This window comes from Panulirus ornatus, chromosome 22 (genome assembly GCF_036320965.1).
Source record: "Panulirus ornatus isolate Po-2019 chromosome 22, ASM3632096v1, whole genome shotgun sequence".
Lineage (NCBI taxonomy): Eukaryota > Metazoa > Arthropoda > Malacostraca > Decapoda > Palinuridae > Panulirus > Panulirus ornatus.
Genome location: NC_092245.1, coordinates 12,950,904 through 12,973,278, shown reverse-complemented (window position 1 = coordinate 12,973,278; position 22,375 = coordinate 12,950,904). Strand labels below are relative to the sequence as shown.

General features: G+C 46.8%; 1 long non-coding RNA gene across 1 annotated transcript in view; it reads right to left on the bottom strand.

The window, feature by feature from the left end:
- Positions 1-7,635: 7,635 nt before the first annotated feature.
- Positions 7,636-22,375, bottom strand: part of LOC139756562 (uncharacterized) — a 69,137-nt gene continuing 54,397 nt past the window's right edge. The window contains exons 2-3 of the long non-coding RNA XR_011714378.1: positions 19,316-19,372; positions 7,636-7,715 (exon numbers count right to left, since the gene is read on the bottom strand). This is a non-coding gene — a long non-coding RNA (uncharacterized lncRNA). The remainder of the gene's footprint in view (positions 7,716-19,315; positions 19,373-22,375) is intronic.

Genomic DNA, 22,375 nt, shown 5'->3' with positions numbered 1-22,375 from the left:
CCTGGCATATTCAGCCCATATACTATCCCAAGGTCATCCTGCACGTTTTACTCCACTCGTGTATATTAATCACCCGACGGCTGGTATACATTCTTACCATCCATTTCCCTTTTTTCAGTAGGCATTCTGCCAATCTCCACGCCACTCCTTCAACCACACCTTTCTATTCACAAACTCATTTTTTTAAGCCTTCATTTACGGGTGATATACTGTCCAACGGTAGCGAGAGGGAACCATAAATTATTCATATACATACAACTCGACCCTCCAGCACCACTCCTAAGCCAAGGTAAACTCACTTGAGCCACAGAAGCACACACTCACCCCTCCCTCCCTCTCTTCCTCCCGCCTATCTAACACGGTAGGTACCTCAGAAACAGTTATCACCTACCTTCTAAGTGCCTCCTCCCCTACCAACCAGTCCCACTGAAACACTAACAACCTCTCGCGTCTCCTGGCCAAATACACACACCCCCACCCACAACTCTTCCCCTAACCCCCTCGTCAAGTAACCCTTTCCCGCCTCCCACTGTCCTGCCCCACCAATCCACACAAAAGACCCATATCAAGCTTTATTTACATGGAGTGAAAAGGTATATATATATATATATATATATATATATATATATATATATATATATATATATATATATATATATATATATATATAAAAGGCTTGAGCATTTTCAGATGAGGGTTGATTATTTAGGGCCAGACTAATGTGTGTGTACATAAACCAAGGCTTGAGTTACGCGGTCATCAGTGGCTCTTAGGTAGAGTGGGAGGGTGTGCATGAGCGGGAGGGGGAGAGGGCAGAGGAGGAGGGGGAGGAGGAGGAGGAGGAGGACACAGACATGGAAGGGAGAAACTTAGGAGTTGTATGGGTGGAAGGGGTGAAGAATACTAAGAGAAAATAAAGGCGATGATAGAAGTATAAAAAGAGGAAAAGAAAACCCAAATGGGATGATGGATAGAAATATGATTAATAATAAAGACACGTGAACCATTAGGAGGAGATAAATAAACACGGTAATATACAAAGTAAAGTAAACAAAGACGGAAAGATGATGATACACTGTGCATAGAGAGCTGGTGGAAGAGGGTAAGAGAAGAAGATAATTAATACATAAAGATGAAGAAAACGGGGGAAGATGAATACCATTGCGGCAATCAGTGCTGCCAACTACATCGTGCAACCTTCTCACCGTTGCCACTTACCTGCAACCCACCACTGACGATGGCATCAGCAATGACAAACGGGCAATGCTACTGTTTCATCTTCTTCGTACACAACTCACCTGCAACACAGAGAGAGATAAAGATAATTACCTGATAGTCCTCGACATATTTAGAAGCAAATCCACGAAAAGTGTGTGTAATTACCTCACTCCACAATAACAGGAGGGAGTGCTAAACTCGTCTGTGTGTGTGTGTGTGTGTGTGTGTGTGTGTGTGTGGACACTGAGATATGAAAGGCTCCAGTGGAGATGATGTGTCAGGAACGCTTGAGGATTCTCAGTTCTCCATCAGCGACACTGACCAGACTCCTTCTTGATGTGCATTAGCTATGCAAGAATGACGGCCGCTCCAACATACAGCCCGATGGACCAACACGTCGCAAGGGAGGACGCCTGGTGCCTGCCCTAGCTACGAGGATAGAGAGCAGCCCCCGAAATCAACTCCACTGGCAAGGTTAAGTAAGGCACAAGTCTTACCAAGGAGACACTGAATATAATTTCAGTGTAAAGTGTTGGTCAGTTTTAACTCCATCACTTCATCGGGTAAGAATTATCTGCAAACACAAACCTACCACTAACCCATTATATATATATATATATATATATATATATATATATATATATATATATATATATATATATATATATATATGTATATTGAGTTATGTTCCCATATGTTTACACGTTTGATTTATGTTACGTGTAGTCATTATTAGTTCGGATACAAAAGCAAGAAATTCAAATAAAGAAGCTAAGATTTCGGATGCAGAGGCTTTTAAACCATACACAGAAGCCAGAAAGCCGGATACAGAACACTCGAAACCGGATATAGATACTAAGGGACCGGATTTTGAGACCACGGGACCGGATATCACCAGCCGATGAAGTCGGACATGGAAATGACCACCATCCGGACACGGAAATGATAAACAGTTTGCCAGACCCGCAGACCGCCAGATCAGGAGGTCTGTACACCCGCATGCGGTCAGCCACAGCGAGAGACCGCACATGCGGTAAGTCGCACGCCCGAGACCGCACCGAAAGGCCAGTCTGGCGCCAAGCTTTGGCGGAGGACCTGAGCCAAAACGGTCAATAACTTTGTCCGCGAGTCGCCCACACTCGACGCACCCCGCACCCCTTCAACGCACTACCAGCTCGCCACGCACCTCGCTCACTCCCTCCCTTACCCCCATTCATCAAGGGGGTTATATTAACCGCCCTTTACCCATCCCTACCCCCTTTCATGACGTCAATAGCCTCAGTAGAAGTTCAGCTCTTCGTCTTAACAACTCGACCCTCCATGACCTTCATAATCATAGTATGTTGACCTGTGACCATCATGAAAGAACCATGGCCATCCTGATCATCCTCGTCTGTCGACCTCTTCCCCACTATTCGACCCATGAAAATCATCTTCCGACCTCTTCCCATTATTCGACCCACTGGCCACTATCACCCCCTGTCGACCTCTCCCCCATCACTCAACACCCCTGACCACCTCGGCCACCAATCTCGCCACCATCACTGACCTCAAACCACGTCATTACTGTCAGCAAACCACAAGTTTAAAAGAGAAATGCAAACGCAAGATAAACTACGCAAGAAGGTCACGGTCACAACACGACTTTATCACCAACAATTCTCCAACATAGCATCTCCATTGTGTGCTCACAAAATATTTCCAACACAGCATCTCCATCGTGTGCTCACAAAATATCTCCAACATAGCATCTCCATTGTGTGCTCACAAAATATCTCCAACACAGTATCTCCATCGTGTGCTCACAAAATATCTCCAACATAGCATCTCCATCGTGTGCTCACAAAATATCTCCAACACAAACGTAAAATATCCTCATCTCAAGCCCAAAATATGTCTATAGGACAACCAAAATATAACCTCATCACACAAGCAATACGTCACCATCACATACCTGGCACTGACACAATGATGACGACCAACAGACACGAACAGTCTTATGGACCAAGACCCCCAAACATCACCTCCAATTCCTATAGTTGGAGAACGGACAATCATCCGATCATTACCATATCACGATCATCACATTTCCAAGGCCACTGTTAGCTACCATCCCTACCACTCAGGACACCATCACTACCACAGCTGAAAGCTACCATCACTACCACCCATATCAACCTCCACAACCACCACACTATACAACTCACCTCTCACGAATCACAACCACTAACACCACAGACATCAACCTACACACACACACACACACACACACACCAACATCATCACCACCACAACCAGTACCAACGCCGCCGCCACACCTCCTCCACCACCATCAAAGACCAGGTTCTAAGAAAACCCGGCGCTCCTGAATAAATGAATTCTGCCGCCCTGGGGTCTCGGCGAGACAGAAAACATCATCAAAGAGAAAAAAAAAAAGAAAAAACTGTAGCAAGAGAACCAACGAAAACATGATAGTCGCTCTGTCATGAAAAGTTCGAGACATTAAGCATCTCCATCAACGACGCAACAGACTGAAACACAACAGCGTCTCTCAAGACGCTTGCGAAATATCGTCATCAAGATCATCATCATCACTACAGTGGAAGGATCATCACTATTAATCACAGCTACATCAGCTAGTACGCCATAGCAAAGAGGATCCTCAAAATAGAATGTTTATAAGGCATGTATATATATGTTCCGACACGTAAAATCTGTTTACCTAATTTTGATACCTGGCACAGTTATCGGAAACGCGAGGAAGTTTATTTTTCTCAGTTCTCCAAAAACGAGAAAGATTTCGAGAGAGAGAAAAAAGTTGTATTCTCAACCCCTTGTGCTCAAGGACTCTTCGTCCTTCACTCTTTTTTTGCGCTTTCCGATTCTACAACTCTTTCGTATGACTCACTCTCTTTACTCATTTATTTCCTGAATTCATTCATCCACCCAGACACACACACACTCTCGATCGCTGACCACGTCTCACTCTCCGTCCAGCGCACGTCGAAAGCGACCAACTGAACGAATCTGTTCCCCAGTTTCCTCTCGTAGACCCGTCACGTCATCAGCAAGTTTGGTCGCCTTGAGGAAGTCACTCAAACCAACCACTCGATCACTTCGGGTCCCGTTCGTCCTCCAGCCTATTACCTCCCAGCCAAAGCCTCTGTCCATCATCACCCACCCACACCCTCAAACTTTCGGGACCTCAAAGCGAGACGAATCAATCAGCGGCCAGGGAACTATACAAGGGTGGGTAACATGCGTTGCTGCGGGAACCCCAATAACCGAGATGGACCCTGCCACTGCCGCAAGTGACTTCGACACATCACGAGATCGACCCAACTGCGCAGATCGACCCTAAAATGTTGTGAAGTCTACTGCGCATGCGTAGCGTCGTGACGTCAACTGTTGCCAAACACAAGCCCGCAATGAGGTTTTCCATGAAGACTTCAAACGCTAGAATTTAACCAAGTCAGGGTATACCACTCGGGGAGAGGGGAGGGTTCTGTTAAGTTACCTTGCCACTACCGAACGCTGCTCTCTCTCTCTCTCTCTCTCTCTCTCTCTCTCTCTCTCTCTCTCTCTCTCTCTCTCTCTCTCCACACACACACACACACACACACACAAGAAAACACAAAGATACATATATGTATGCATATATCCATTCATACACACATGTAGTATGCATGCATGACCACATCCATCATACATGAATACATGTCAGATGAATCTTGGAAGCCGTCCTCACTGCGAACCATCCCCCAACCCCATCACTGGTACCCAGCATAATATCACAATCCCCTTTCCCGCCCGGCCTCTCTCCCGTCACCAGTCAAGTTAAACCCCAAGCTTTTCCTCGCTTCATATATTCCCGGTTCTCCTTCATCCCCTAAATCCCTCCCCTAAATCAAGTCCTCCTTCTCCTCTTTTTCTCCCTTTGTTTAATCTTTTCTTTAAGATTTTTCTCACATTCGTGTCGTCCTTTTTTAATCCATTTTCCTTTCTCCAACTTCTATAACCACACCACCACCTTTATCACGTTTTCTACTCTTATTTTGGCTTTGGTCACCGATGCTAAAGGCGTCCTCTACCGTCCCAGGGATCATCAGCGGGACTTGGAACTCCAAGCGAGTTCAGGACAGACGCCCATGACATGTTTCCTGCAGTCGCTGGATCTCACCATGATATCATTCTCGCCATCTACGTCCATACCAGGAACCTTCAATGAAGACGCACGTCTGAGCTTCCTGCTTCTAAGAATCCAGTGGCTCTGTTACCGAGAATTGGCAGTCTTCCCTGGAAACACAATTCCAGACGTGAAAGAAATGTATTCAAGTATTCCGACCAGTGTCTCCGTCTTCCTGGAAAGACCATTCCAGGTCTTGGGTAAGGGTGAATGGAAAATTGCTCTAAGAACGTTTTGCCAACCGACGGTAAAGTTAACTACCCAATCACTAACCACACGATCATTCATATACCTTTGTTTGCCTCACCATACGCGTACCTCAAGGAGATTTCGGAGGGTTTTCCTCCATCCCCGCTGCTCAGTCTCCATCCAAGCTTCCATGGTGAAGGCCTGACCTACCAGGCTGTTGATGGCTGAAGATCTCAATATCCTGCATGTCAGACAACCTGCTCGGTCAGGTACATTCTATGCCGATTAGGAAGCAGCTGGAACGCTCCCAGTCTTCATGGAAGACTGGGCAATCTCAACAACCCCTGCCTGGAACTGCTGGAACAACCCCACTGGACGAGCAATTAACAGCACATCAATCATGAGAACAATGATGAACAGGGGGAGAAAGGAGAGGCGTAGGGGAAGAATATATGACAAAAAAAAAAAAAAAAAACATGATACGAGAAGAAAAGGATAACAAATGATGAGGCAAGAGAGAGAGAGAGAGAGAGAGAGAGAGAGAGAGAGAGAGAGAGAGAGAGAGAGAGAGAGAGAGAGAGAGAGAGAGAGAGAGAGAGAGAGAGAGACTGAATGAAGATTATAAAAAAAGACAGAGGGCTATAGTCCTTGTGAGTGAAAAATAAAGGTACGAAGAATTTTGAAACTAAAGATTAAGATTCCTGCTGAAGGAAATGTCTGCTGCATTCCAAACCATCAAACCAACTAACTACCTAACCTAATCTAACCACCGTCGGCCTCCACTGGCCAATGCGGTCTTGAGTCTGGCCCCAAAACCAGGTGTCTGCAAGGCAGGGCAATGGCGAGTTACTCCCATTCACATCTCTTTACCGTCAACTGTGGCCGAAGGTCTTCTGTGACACCCTCGCCTCTCACTCTCCCTCTCTCCTACCGTCCCCGCCTCTCTCTCTCTCTCTCTCTCTCTCTCTCTCTCTCTCTCTCTCTCTCTCTCTCTCTCTCTCTCTCTCTCTCTCTCCCCTACCGTCCAGCGGTGTGCGATAGACATCACTGGTTCGGTAAATCTGTCTAGCGTGAGTCTATATATGTAAATATACTGAACATCTCGTATTGGGAACTTCTGGTACTCACTGCGTACCTTCGCTGGCTGACACCCACTGGAGGTACACACACACACACACACACAACACACACACACACACACACACACACACGGCGTGTACCGTCGCTATCTGGCACCACACGAGGTACCAATGTTAGGGCTATGTACTGTACCGTCACTGGCTCTCACACACACACACACACACACTATAATGTCGCTTGTTGACAACAGTGCAGGAGGCTGACACAGACTGCCAACTGTGGTTTCAGCGTCAGCAACATCACCTAAAATTGCTGAAGAGTCTGTCTGAATGCATGAGGCTACCGTGTGTCAGGAAGGGCCAGCTGACGGTGGCTTACGTGTGTCAGGGAAATCAGCTGACGAACTACGGTGGTGAAGGCGCAACAGAAGCAGAGGAAATGTCTACCTTACCCTCCGTTACCTTAATATCTTCCTTCCTTACCTTTCTCCTACCTTCCCATATGGGCCTTTTTTTCTATTTACCTTAATATTTCCTTGCCTTAAAATCTTTACTTTTCTCTCTTCCTACCTTCTCCTACGTAGACCTTACCTAACACAAACTTACCTTACGTATATACCTTACCTTACACATACTCTATACTTGCCTTAAATTACCTATTCCCTTTCCCTATCCTTTCTGCTTGAATAAACTTCTCCTCCTCCCCTTATCTTCTACTCTGCCTTATCCTCCTCCTGTATTCACCCTCTCCCTCTCTTCTCCTACTCCCCCTTACTCTCCCTCTCTACGGGGGGAGTAGTGCGTCACATCCCCCACAACCAAGACCTCACCTCTGAAACTGTTCCTCTTGACCCCGACGGTGTTGCTGGGTTCGTCGTAGATGACGTAGAGGGGGGTGGGTGAGCCGCCCCGAGACTGGCCCCCCTCCTCGCCGCCCCTCCCTCTGGGTCCCACACCCCCATCGGGGTGATCACGGAGGTTCGACCCTGGGGCCCCGCCGCCCACACCGCAGTGGTTGGTCAGGTCCACTGAGGACCGTTTGTCTGTTGAAGACAAGAGGATTAACGTTAATCATCATTTGCATATCAATCATCATGCGTATCTATCATCATGCGTATCTATCATCATGCGTATCTATCATCATGCGTATCTATCATCATGCGTATCTATCATCATGCGTATCTATCATCATGCGTATCTATCATCATGCGTATCTATCATCATGTGTATCTATCATCATGCGTATCTATCATCATGCGTATCTATCATCATGCGTATCTATCATCATGCGTATCTATCATCATGCGTATCTATCATCATGCATATCTATCATCATGCGTATCTATCATCATGCGTATCTATCATCATGCGTATCTATCATCATGCGTATCTATCATCATGCGTATCTATCATCATGCGTATCTATCATCATGCGTATCTATCATCATGCGTATCTATCATCATGCGTATCTATCATCATGCGTATCTATCATCATGCGTATCTATCATCATGCGTATCTATCATCATGCGTATCTATCATCATGCGTATCTATCATCATGCGTATCTATCATCATGCACATAAACCTACCATATAACAATGTTCATACGAAATCTGACAATTCTCATAAACCCGAAGAAACATGAAAATAAAACTAACTTGCGAAATGTTTATGTTTATATTATTTACATTATGTTTATAGTATTCAAAAGATCACGTGATTATGATAATCAGGACTCGGGTGCGTTCAGTAATTACGTCCAGGAGTCACTAACTACCTTCGTGTATTCAAGTGATACATCCAATTATGTTAATCACAGCTCAGACCCTGGGTCTGCGTGGTCTGTTTATCTATGTTACATAAACCTATTAATTCATGAGATACGAATTACTCACTAAAGTCAAGGATATTATCAGACAGAGTAATTATGAATTATGTAACACATAGCATTAACATTCCTATGTAGGGGAAAGTAATAACTATAATGATGATTAGTAATAAAAAATAACTTTAATGAATAACAATACTACAACTAATAATAATAATAATAATAATAATAATAATAATAATAATAATAATAATAATAATAATTCATGTAACATCTACACGAAAAAATTATTATACAAGTTAACATATAAGTTTTTTAAAGATAAAGGGAGAGACAGACCTCAGACAGACAGACACAGACGAACTAACAGACAGACAGACCTTAAACAGACAAGACACAGACGAACTAACAGACAGACAGACGTGAAGTAATTGAGGGATCACATTATGAATTCCTCCATGATGCCGTGGTGGGCTGGGGATTACAATGGAATGAGGATTACAATGAAGGTAATTACAATGGAACGAGGATTACAATGAAGGTAATTACAATGGAACGAAGATTACAATGAAGGTAATTACAATGAAGGTAATTAACCAAAAGCTCCTCAGGTGGACAAGGAGATTCTCGTTACCCAAATTACTTTTTTTTTTCCCCTCACGTGTCTCAGACAGACTCAGGAAATATGAAATTCCAGAATACGACAAGTATTTTACGTTTTCTTACAAAAATGAAAACGAAAACGCAACGGGGGAAAAATAAAAAGCCACTGACTTCAGGGGAATATCATAATGATGAATGACTTTCAGATATTCATCATGAAATGTACACCACAAGGCAACAAGGCAGGTCATTAGGGGAAGTACAGGTCAGTACTGGTAATGATCCTGTACTGAACAAGAAATGACCCAGTGCTGTACAAGAAATGATCCTGTCGTATACAAAAGAAACAGAAAAGATGGTTGGTAACATACAAGAAAAAATCCTGTACAATATGGAAATGATGCTGGACTAATAAAATACACAATTCTTCATCAGACAGGAAATGATCCTGCATTATACAAGATATGATCCTGTCCTATACAAAAATATAATATTGTGTAAAGCATGTAAATACCAACATTTCCTTTCTAAGTTTTGAAACACAAAAAACATATGGTAAGAAAACATCTTACTTTATCTAAAGTTACTTTACGTTACGCTACAAAGATCGTATCGTCGTGTTCAAGGGTCGTACCGTCGTATTGGAGGCTCGCACCATCGTGTTCAAAGGTCGTACTGTCGTACTCAATGATCGCATCGTCGTGCTCAAAGAGGTTGTCGAAATACAACAAACGTACACAGCAATCGTGTCTACACCATCGTTACAACTACCCCCCCCCCCCCAGTTGTACGCATTTACGGCGTACATACCAGATGCGTATTTCAACAAAGAAGCTGACGCCAATCCCACTTTCCCAACACTGCAAAAGTGGACTTGTTAATCACAGTAACAGACAATGGTTCAACACGCAGGACGGACGGCATACGCCAATATACAGGCTCGAGAGATGTGGATTCTTTTCCCTTTTTCTAAACTTCATGAAAAATGTTCCTCACATCCAGCAATGTCAATTCTTTCTTTCTTTCTTCTACTCGTGAATCTGGAAACTGTCTCCGGACCTGCGCAAAGCTGTGCACGCAGCTACGCCGTCTGATCTCTGACGCTTGACCTTTATAAGGGAGAGGGAGAGAGAGAGAGAGAGAGAGAGAGAGAGAGAGAGAGAGAGAGAGAGAGAGAGAGAGAGAGAGAGAGTGAAAATTCCCTCTCAATGGAACGCTTAAATACGACGAATCTGTTCACCTTGGCAGGTAATCAGGTGCCAATGCATGGCGGAAATGATGTCAAATGACGTACGCAATGGATGACCTCCATTGTTCCACGGTGCACAGTGTGGCCTTGCTGTTCAAAATTCACGAGGCGTGGGGGGTTCGAAACACCCCCTCCCCCTTCCCCAGCCATGGCATACAGTTGACACTGGGGTCTATCATGCAAAGGAGAGTATTCGAATATTTACTCTAAAGACACTTCGAAAACATATTTCTCATCTCCTACAAAGATAAATGGTAGGATATTCCCCCAGCCCGTCTGAATCCCCACGTCTCCTCATCAATCCCCACGCCTCCCCATCAAATCCCGCGCCTCCTCATCAATCCCCTACGCCTCCTCATCAATCCCCACGCCTCCTCATCAAGGGCCAACCTCGCCATCCTGGGGTGGTGTTCAGGGCCAACCTCACCCTGTCCAGACGGCCATGTAGAGTACCCAACCCCCTCACCCCTACTTCTCGTATCCCCTGTCTCCCTGCTACTCCCCAGCCCCTACCACCACCACCTCAGGAGACAACACACCCCCTACCACCACCACCTCAGGAGACAACACACCCCCTACCACCACCACCTCAGGGGTCGACTCACACACACTCGGGCTACCACACCTCAGGTCGATCAGGCTAATTCGCTCGGATCTGAAGACCTGTCTGTCTGTCTGTCTCCACCTCGAGGCATGAAAATGGCAAGTGGTTTGCCCAATGTGTCACAATGTGTCAATTCCCTGGAAATGTGGCCACCTTACCTGAGACGGCGTCAGCCAGCCGGCTCAACCAACGCCTCTCTCTCTACCCACCTCCTCCTGGCCTCCTCTCCCGTGGAGGAGGAGGAGGAGGAAGAGGAGGAGCTTTCCCAGCCAGGGCCCTTCAGGGCAGCAGATGAAAAATTTCCAAAAAAAAAAAAAAAAAAAAACCTGATTCCTCCTTTGACTCTCTCTCTCTCTCTCTCTCTCTCTCTCTCTCTCTCTCTCTCTCTCTCTCTCTCTCTTCTCCCCCGTGTCCCTCCCTCCAAGAATCCTTACTCCCCCCCCCCCTCCCCCACCACCACCAACAACAACAGGAACACAGCGAGACCTTTCTATCTTAACTCCTTGGAGACCATCGGTGTACAGGGAGATGTTCCTTTCCACCATCTTCCATTTTAAGATTTTACTTCCTAGCCACCACGAAGCTATCTTCCTCGTATTCCTCGTCTGTCTGTGTCTGTCGTAACACACGGGCCATCACCTGTACTGCACCTACCCCACTGTGGCCCCAATATCCCCGTCCCACCCACCTATCCCAAACCACCCACATTCCGTCCCCACATCCCTACACCCATTCTAGACACCCACATCACCTAAAACACATCTCCTACCCATCCACCCCCATAACTACAGACCCCCTACCCCCATCCCCATCTACGTAGACCCATCTCGACCACACCAACCCGTAACCTGGCCAGAGGACCAACGGCCAATCCTCTACCCCCGTCCATCTCCCCCCCCAACACCGTCTCAATGGAACAACAGCACAGGAGGAAGAAAAAAAAAATCACTACCTCGCCACGCCATCTTCGACCATCTTGAAGAAGCCGTTGGAGAGAGCGTTGGCGGGCGGTCCAGGAGGAGGAGGAGGAGGAGGAGGAGGAGGAGGAGGAGGAGGAGGAGAGAGGAAAGAGGTGGGTGTAGAAGTATCACCCCACTTCTTCTTCTTCCCCCCTCCCCCGCCACCCTCCCCCAGGGCAATTAATCCACAGTGGTGCAGTTGGCGTCACGTCTTCCGGCAACACATGTTGAAGCCGCTGGAGTACCCCGAGATGATCAGCTTCTACTCGGGTCACTAGGGGCGACGCTCCCCCTCGGGCAACATACAGAAAATCGCCCTAAACATCCGTCACGAGTCTCTCAACACATCCAACCTCTCCACTGTCAACACCCCCATCCACCACCACCCCTCAATCAACGCCCTTCCTCCTCGTTTCTGAATATTTAAATAATATTCACACCGCCAGCTCCCTCCGCTGTGGAGACACCATGATATTTACACCCAAGGCGTTTACCCAGTTACCTAGATTTTCCCCTCCATAGATTATTTATTTTGCGACCCTCGAACCGCCCTTGCTCTCCCGTCGAACTGGCACTGGTCCAAGTGACACGACTTTCCCAGTCGGCCTTGTCACCATCCCTATCTGGCACTGTTCCAGTGTCACGACACAAGCTCCCCCACTCGACAATAACCCCATCTGACACTATTCCACTCAACATAACTCCCCGCCAGACTCCACCCCATCTGGCACTACTCAACTCGACACTGCGTCCCCACTTGACTATGGCACTGCAGCTGGCGTCCATGAAACAAGCAGAAAATTCACGACCATAACGAAGAGAGAGAGAGAGAGAGAGAGAGAGAGAGAGAGAGAGAGAGAGAGAGAGAGAGAGAGAGAGAGAGAGAGAGAGAGGAGCACTCGCGAGAGAGGGAAGGACGCCCCGCAGGAGGGAGAGGAGTTACGCAATTCACGTCAACTGTCTTCTATACCAGACTACAAAATCAAAAGCACAGAGGCTTCTGCTCTCAGCCAGGCAGAGAAACAGACACGGTGCTGGCGCGCTAAACTGCTGCAAGCAGGTGACGGAGACACAGGCTGCTGCTGCCCACCTGCTATGGATGAGGAGCCATTCATCGGGGGTGCCGGAGGAAGAAGAAAAAATTTATATCAATCCTGGCTCACCGTGGTTTCCTGGGTACACGCCAGACCTCTCATGATACTCGATCATCCCCCTGGGGAAGGGAGGGAAGGAAGGAGGGAGGGAGATAGAGGAGGGGAGAGATGTGTGTGTGTCCGTGGGTGTTGGGGGAGAAGAAGGGAGAGAGGAAGTGATCAGTAGATGTTCTGATCCACTGAGAAAGGAGAGGTCGAACCCGACGGGTCTCAGTCTGCTTTTGACCAGGCAAGACGACCTGGGAAGGGTACTTGAAGAAAGGTGGGGCGGCGGGGGAGACAACAGGGGAGAAGACCTGGTGTGTGTGTGGGGAGGGGAGGGGGGAAGAGAACAATAGGAGGGAGGCAGTGCTAGGAGGAGAGGAGGAGGGGGAGAAGGAGCAGCAGCAGGAGGCAGGCAGCCTCCCTCCCACCACTCCCCAACTGTCACGGGTCTGACCTTGTCGTGCGCCGTCACGCCCCAACCCTTGCCTACCTTCTGTCATGGGTGGAGTAACTCACCTCACCCCCAACCTCCACCATTGTCCCACCCCGCCTCACACTACCTGTCACACCCACCCCCACCACTACCAGTCGCACCCACCTCCACTCCCCGTAACCTTACCCACCCGCCTCCACTCCCCAGTACCTGTCCTGTCGCACCTGCCTTATCTCCCCAGTACCTGCCCCACTCGCTGCAAACCCCCTCCCACCTTTCATTCACTTGTCCCACCTGCCCTTCCCACCCGGCTACCTGTTCCACTCCTCCGTCCCAGTGAAACACACACTCCTTCCCATCCCATTGACCAGCTCGTCCACAAACCTGCTTTACTATCCAGTCTACCATCTACACACATGACTTCTCTCCTCCAGCACACAACCTCGTCATGGACCATCAGGTCTTTCCCATGTACTTCCCCTCCCATGCATCTCATCCAGGAAACACTTCAGCCTCTCCTAAAAATGCGCTTACAGTTTTAAGTTCCGGTTTTAAAAATCTTTCCCTCCATAAATATGCTGAGAAAAAGCATTTTAATGATGGCATGGGAGAATGGTAAGTAGCCAGGAGTTGATGAAGACAAAGCTACTTGACTTTCAAGATACAATTCCTTCGTGATCTCAGAGCCTCATCTTACGTACAACTCCTGAATTTCAAGCTTCACGTTTGAATCCGAATTCCAAGGCTTCGGTGGATAACAACACGAGGGTTCATGGAAAACAAAATGGTTTAATGTACCGTCGACAGCTCAACAGGTTTCCTCATGATGCTTCTAATACCTCTACGTGTTTCCTGGTTTTCAAAAAAAAAAAAAAATAAACTCGGTTCTTACCGGGTCTCGCCGTCAAGTGACGAACACTTCCTCGAGCACACGCGTTGGTGCCAAATGAACCATCGAACCAATACTCGATGTACGCTCGAACCACAGACTTTGAACCACTGTCCAGGAAACGTCGAATCATGTTTCATAAAGTTTCCAGAGAAGTTCGAGAGAAAGGCGCCCAACAGATGAAACCCCGAGAATCCTTCTGTACAGAGAAATAACGACAAAAAGGATTACACGACAATGAACCACAAGCAAACGACACATCAACATCCATTCCATCCTCAAAGCGCAAGAGGAGAACGCCCTTGCTAAAGCAAGCACACAATGCAATAAGGACTACAAAGAGACAGACAGACAGAGATAATATAAGAACAAGGCAAAGCACTTAACATTTAAGAGGATGGAGACCAGAGCGGGCACGACATCTTAAAACAGGAGAGAGAGAGAGAGAGAGAGAGAGAGAGAGAGAGAGAGAGAGAGAGAGAGAGAGAGAGAGAGAGAGAGAGAGAGACCCACACATCAAAGAGAAGGGAAGCACTATCATACAGAGATCGAGAAAGAGGGCAAGTTGGAGCGCTGCACTGCGTCCTGGCTGCTGACGACGCGACACACGTCGTCAGCGCTGACAGCCAACGATTCTCCAGCACCACAGGCAAACACAAACACACACACACACACACCCATGTACACAGCCAACCACAAACACACACACACAGCCGTCGGGGCTAGCTAGGCCTGAGGGTTCTGGGGGGCTTACAACAGATTGGGCAACCAACGACCAAACCCAACAGCCCGGGCCCAGGACGGGTTGTGGGGGTGAAGACCCCACCGGAAGACCTGACCAGGTGTTCACCACGTATACACGTGTCCACCTTCCTTGCCACATAGTAGTCCACATTGAACCAATTATCTTACAACATCATTTCCAATCGAACGTATTTGAGTAACTTTTTCAAAGTTTGAAATGTCATAGATCACTCAAAATGTACCTATACCACTTCCAATACTTTATCTGTTTACGAATCCATATAACGAATGTCAACATATATACGCAATCGAAGTGGTATATATATACACTTGGATCCCCCCCCCCCCCCCCCCCGCCCCTGGAGAAGGATACGAACAAAAGGCCTTCTGTCCTCAACAGTGTGGCCGTAACCCACATCACCTGAGCCACTAACAGTGTCGCAATCCAACAGTCCACAACACTGGGAGGGCACCAGCATTACACCTTCGGAACTCCACCAGCAAAGAGAAAAAAGGTCTTGTTATTACCTCTGCGTTTTGCTACCACCATGTGACTAAGCGGGCCTCTCTATGCTAAAAAAAACTAACACAACCTCCAGAGTCCTAACACGTGTGTGTGTGTGTGTGTGTGTGTGTGTGTGTGTGTGTGTGTGTGTGTGTGTGTGTGTGTGTGTGTGTGTGTGTGTGTGTGGGAATGTCAAGCGAAAGATTTCGTCGAAGTCATTACGGGGACGATATGCAAACGTGTCAGCACAGTGCACGTGGGACGAATTAATATTTGGACAGCAAGAAACAGCGCACATGTGAGACCTCTTTACGACACAAGGGCTGAATACTCCATAATTAACTGTCAGGACCAGTAGGACACGCGTCAGCTGCCGTCAGCCAGCCCCACACCCCAGAACATGACACCCAAGACGCGTATGTCCGACTGCCCGTTTACTGCAGCATGCGTCCAGGTGCATTTATTTCAGGCATACCATTACAGCTGTACTATTTACGGTAACGTCTCGCTGGTAACACATGCTTCATGCGAACGCCCTACCAGTAACGGCAAAACGGCATTCGTAACGCCGTTACGACTACTGACAAACTCAGTGCAAAACTATGAGGTGGAAACACTCATGGTGAAATACCGCCTCCCGCAACACCCTTGTCTCTCGTCTCAATCTTTACCCTTGACCCCTTAAAGAAAATGGAGTGGGAGGGATACTCCAGCCTGTTCTGTGTGTCTGTCAGTCTATGATGATGAATTTGTTCGTATACATATTTATCTATATCATCAGATTATCGATAAATACGTGTATCTGTCGAAAAAGAAATTCTTCTCCATCCAGTCCTGTACGACGGTTGCCATCAGCACCCGGCAACACAAACAAGGCCCAACGGTGCCAGACGTAATGCTTCACTGGTGGGTGGGTGTGTGTGTGTGTGTGTGTGTGTGTGGGAGGGGAGGGCGGACCACCACTCACCATGCGTAAGCAACGGTTCATAGTTGAGTGACGGAGTCGACAAATTAAAAGTGTTCTTTATCCAGCCCTGACACTGTGACGAAGAACTCATGACTCGCATCCGATACCCAGCGTGGAGTAAGTTTACCAGATAACGAGATGACCCGCCTCTGGGCAACTCGGGTCATTAACGTTACGACTAATTTCCCTCCTGAACCGGGCCACGTGACGTCATCAATGCTTCCCTGAACACGAAAACGTGGCTGAGGTCGCGATAACTTTGTCGTGTATCAGCTGGCGCAACACATGTCCCCCAGACTGCATGCATAGCCAGGCTCAGGGGAAGCCCTGGGTGATAAGGGGGTCCCTTGTTGATGTCGGGCTGGGGAGCTGTGGTGGTGCTGGGAGGGGAGATAAGGGCGGGGTGTGGTGTAAAAGGGGAGAGAAGGGGGTGGGGAGGGGATATATGTATATATACATATATATTTATATTTCGGTGCGAGACGGAGGCACCGTTGGTTGACAGCAAAGACGGGTTGTTCTACGTCAGTGGAGAAGGAATGACAGAGACGGGATGAGATGGAGCTGTGGTGAAGCCAGAGGAGGAGGAGGAGGAGGAGAAGGAGGGAGGCATCATACAACGCGGCGACGATGGGCAATGGAAAATAAACAAAAAAACGGAGGAGCATTTACGAAGTTGGGGGCGCCCGTACAGCGACAGAGATGCAGTCGTCAGTGGTCAAAGCGGTACGACCTTTGAGCACGACGGTACGACCTTTGGGCACGACCGCACGACCCTTGAGCACGACGGCAAGACCCTTAGATACAATTGCACGACCCTGATGATTCTGGTTAAACGATAATACCCGAGTCTTCACGTCGTGCTCAAGGATCGTACCGTCGTACTCAAGGATTGTACCGTCCTGCGCAAGGATCATACCTTCGTGTTCAAGGATCGTACCGTCGAGCTGAAAGACCTGTACCTCGTCCTCAAGTGACACTAACAACATGTGATATGGCTTCTGTAAGGGTCAAGGTATACCTCGACCTACATGAACCCACTTGTGTCCGTCCATACCAGACCCACACACACACACACACACACACACACACACACACACACACACACACACACACATGTAACCAACACCAAACACCATTAGCGATGCGAACCCGTGCCACATACTCAGGTGGAGACGGAACCCTCGCTCCACCTTCTCTGTATGTTCTGGTGTTCCTCGTGACTGCAATGTAGAGCCAGACGCTGCTGCAGTGGTGGCGATGGCTAATGCCCTGTAGAGAAAGGGGATCATGCTGGTACAGCAGGCAGGAGAGAGAGAGAGTAGGTGGATGGGAATGCTGGTAGATGGGTAGGAGTGGGAGGGAGAGGAGAAAAAGAGAGGGGGAGAGAGGGGGTGTGAAGAGGAAGGAGATTCTACATTAAACATATTAAAGACAAAACTATTTCGAAGAGAGAGAGAGAGAGAGAGAGAGAGAGAGAGAGAGAGAGAGAGAGAGAGAGAGAGAGAGAGAGAGAGAGAGATCAGAGAGGAGAGAGACTGGGAGAAATCACAGTCAGGAGAATGAGGAAGAGAAGCTATGACGAGTACGAAAGAAGAGAGGCGTAGAGAGAGAGAGAGAGAGAGAGAGAGAGAGAGAGAGAGAGAGAGAGAGAGAGAGAGAGAGAGAGAGAGAGAGAGAGATCAGAGAGGAGAGAGACTGGGAGAAATCACAGTCAGGAGAATGAGGAAGAGAAGCTATGACGAGTACGAAAGAAGAGAGGCGTAGAGAGAGAGAGAGAGAGAGAGAGAGAGAGAGAGAGAGAGAGAGAGAGAGAGAGAGAGAGAGAGAGAGAGAGAAAGAAGTATTACGAAGAAACGACATAGTGAAGGATGGTAAGGCAACATGCACAAGCAGAGACAGACGTGGTGAGGCAGACTAAATAGTGGGGAAGGTGTAAACACGATCAGTAGCCAAGGTGAGGAGCAGATTAAGTATACGTGTGGCAACGTAAATAAAACCAAGACAAAGATACTTATAAATATCTACTTTCTGGGTCAAGAAGGGAAGGTGGTAGACATTGACAATTTGATAAAAAAAGAAGACGAAAAGAGTGGGAGGTGTGAAAGAAAATGGTATACGAAGAGGGGAAGGAAGAATGAGAAAATGAGAGAGAAGAGACGAGAGTTAACAAGAGATAAAGATAAGAAGATGGAGGACTGAGGAAAGATAATAATTGGTGCAAAAAAAGGAAGACACATAACATTCACCGGCCGGTAGACCCCCCTCCCCCCCTTCCATCATGCAGATGATTAAATGACGCAGTTAACGACCGCGAAGTTTCAACAAGGCAATTACAATTAACAGCTCCTGCCCTCTGACCCGAGGTGACAAGGTGGTGAAAACACTACAGTAAGATACGGGTCTCAGACGATCGGTCTTAAGATAAAAGACAGAATAAGAGAGAAAGAGAAAGATGGGACGGTGGGAGATGCAAGATCAGACAAGAATAAGCGAAGGAAGACATAACTATCTAGTACACTGACTAATAATAAATTAATAAACAATGAACTACGACAATCCGTTTATAAATGCAACATCAATACAAAAAAAAAATATACATATATGCGAAACTACGAGTAAAAAAGACAAATCAACCAAGACACAAGAGCAAACTAAACGTCATAAATGATGCGGATCAAGAGAGCAAAGCAAGGCTGTAGTCGTGCATGGAAGGCTGTACCTGTACTTGTGGATTCCAGGATGTTGGCCACGCCTGGAGAGGTCAGGAGTAAGCATCCTGGAGGAAACAGAAGGGCGAGTCAGGAGAGGGAGTGGTGGTAGAGTACAGGAAGGGGTGCGACGCGCACCAATGACATACCAGGGGTGACACACCATGGGATGTGGCACACCTACGTCATACAAGGGGCGTGACACACCGGAGGTATATATCAGGGGAGTCTAATACACCTTAGGCAAATCAGAAAAAATAATACCAGGGGCATACTGGGAGTGTAATATATTAAGAGGCATATCAGAGGACCTTCCTACAAAGTTCTCATGCCCTAGGGACATACTAGGGGAAGTTCCCTGTATGGTTATCATGCCCTAGGGTTATGTTAGGGGAATTTCATGTAATGTTCTTATGCCCTAGGGACATACAAGGGCAGTTTGTTGTGGGGTTCCTGTGACCTGGTGTGTGGAGAGGTCCACTTTGTTTTCTTTTGTCAAATGCTTCAGTAAGTCAAGATCAGGCCTTAAATAGAACATTAAATAAAGGGGGGAATGAAGGGGGTCTGAAGAAACAGACCAGTAGAGAAGACAGAAGTGGAACTTTCACAATCAGGTCATTAAACCCCTTATAGATCTAGTCCAGGCCTTAAAGAGAAAATATAAGGGGCCAAAACTTGGTGAATCAAGAGAAGAAAAATTAGTTTAAGTCTTTAATGAGATGGAATACCTCACTGATGGGAAGGTGGAAGACTAAACCTGTTCTGTTGAGGTTAATAAACTGCTGAGGAAATCTGAAAATGTCAGTACAAGCCAATCAAAGTTATCAGATGAAGCCCTGTACCGTAATAACATCAGACGACCTAACTCGCTGACGTTCACAACCATGCAATCACCTCGTTAACGAAGACAAGCTTCTTTGATCCTCAGACACTTCAGCACCATGGTACTGCAAGCTGACTGGCGATGCAAAACGAAGCGCCAAACAACTTGACTTCATAATTCAGCCACGACATGACCGTCGATAAGAGATGCAGGCTGGGCAACAGATCCTCTGAACCCGACTGTATAATGTTCTATGAAACACGTCTCGACTCGAACGTGTTATGAACATCACCGTGAACGACCTGTCAAACAAATGAGCTGTAAAATGGACGTCTACAGCCTCCATGGACACCAGCTCATCAAATCGTCCAAACCTGCTTTCTACTTGGAGCAGCAGCAGCAGCAGAGTAGCAAGGTCATGACACACAAGAACGATCGATACAGCGTCAGTGTCTGTTATAATGACGTCACGACAACATCAATCAAGAACAGAAACTTCGCAACATCAGTAATGGGCATCAATAACAACACCAGCAGCAAACGATGCAACTGAACTGTTCAGCGCACCAGACACGGGAATGACGGCCAGCTGACGAACAACTACAATCTCGTCCAGGAAATTTCTCACTCCAAACGAGTCCTTAACATCCCAGCTCCTGATCGTAGCGCAACCTTGAAGATGTAGAAATCCCTTAAAAAAAGAGAAAGGTCCTGAGATTCATATATTGAAGTTATGTCATGTTATGCATCGAATGGCACTGGTGACGGAATGACACCATTGTCATAGCGGGTGCTGTCAGAAAGCAGGTGGTGGTGGTGGTGTGTGTGGAGTGTCTAATGGGAGTGAGGAAGTCTTCAGCAATGTCGCCCCTGAGTAGGATAGTGGAGGTAGACGAGGAGTTGAGGACTGGTGTGTGTGTGTGTGTGTGTGTGTGTGTGTGTGTGTGTGTGTGTGTGTGTGTGTGTGTGTGTGTGTTCTGCTGCTCCTACCTGCTGGCTAACCTATCTGCTTGCTGTATAATGCCTCCCCCAAGGGGGAGAACGTTTCACCAGTGGTGTAGCCACAAGCAGACCCAGTACAGCAGCTCTCTCAACCCGACACACACACACACACACACACACACACACACACACACACACACACAGATCAGCGCAATCCACATACACACAACAAACACGATTAGAAAACCATGAATCCCAAAAAAACAAACGAAAACCATATTCGCAAAAGACAAACGTCTGCTCCACTTACAACAAACGCAAACACAAACGAAGAGAAACCCATATCTGTGAAAAGCACATTTCGCTGCAGTAAAATCAAACACAAACCACAAAGTAAACCATTTTCTTTAAGGCAATAAATACCCTCCACTATTGTAGGGTCACCAGGTGTATATATATATATATATATATATATATATATATATATATATATATATATATATATATATATATATATATATGGTGTGTATCTATCATCCATTCATCATCCATTCCAACAACCTGTTATTATACCATCACTAGCTTGCCTCATCGGGCTGTATCATCACTGCTGAATGACAATAGTTTCAAAGGTCTTCAACCCCGAAGCTGTCGTGTTAGTCCTGTGTTCAGTCAGGCTGTTAGAGGCCGCAACTCGTAATGTACGTCCACTACCAACAGTTCAGACCCATATGTTATCATTCGATAATTTAGGCACGATTTCTATAATGAATAGTTATCACATTTTTTTTGTTTTATCATTGGCTAATTACGTAAATCTTGTAAAAACTGCCTTAATCTTTTAACAAATCAAATTTTTTGTAATTAATAGGATAATAACAATGTGGAGCCCATTTTCCTTTAAAAAAAATGTAAAAAAGCAACTATAAAAACGCCTACCCAGAACCAATCAAAACTAAATGCGCCAATTAAAACGCTGACTTTCTTTTTATTTCCTCATAAAATACTCTCTGCCATTCGAAAAAAAAAACCTTCCCACCTTGATCAAAAAAAAAAGAAAAAAAAGGTCGAGATCCTGGCATTTATGGCACATAAAAATGCTCATTTGGGTACACGTTGGTCGCGGGGCTTTTGTGGGTGTGTAAGCTGATTTCATCGAGACTTGGGAGTCTGAGTCTCTCTCTCTCTCTCTCTCTCTCTCTCTCTCTCTCTCTCTCTCTCTCTCTCTCTGATTCTGGCTGCTATGAGGGTCTGTAACTTACGTACTCTTGATCTGTTGGTTGGCCTTCGGTGGGTCTGTGAGCTG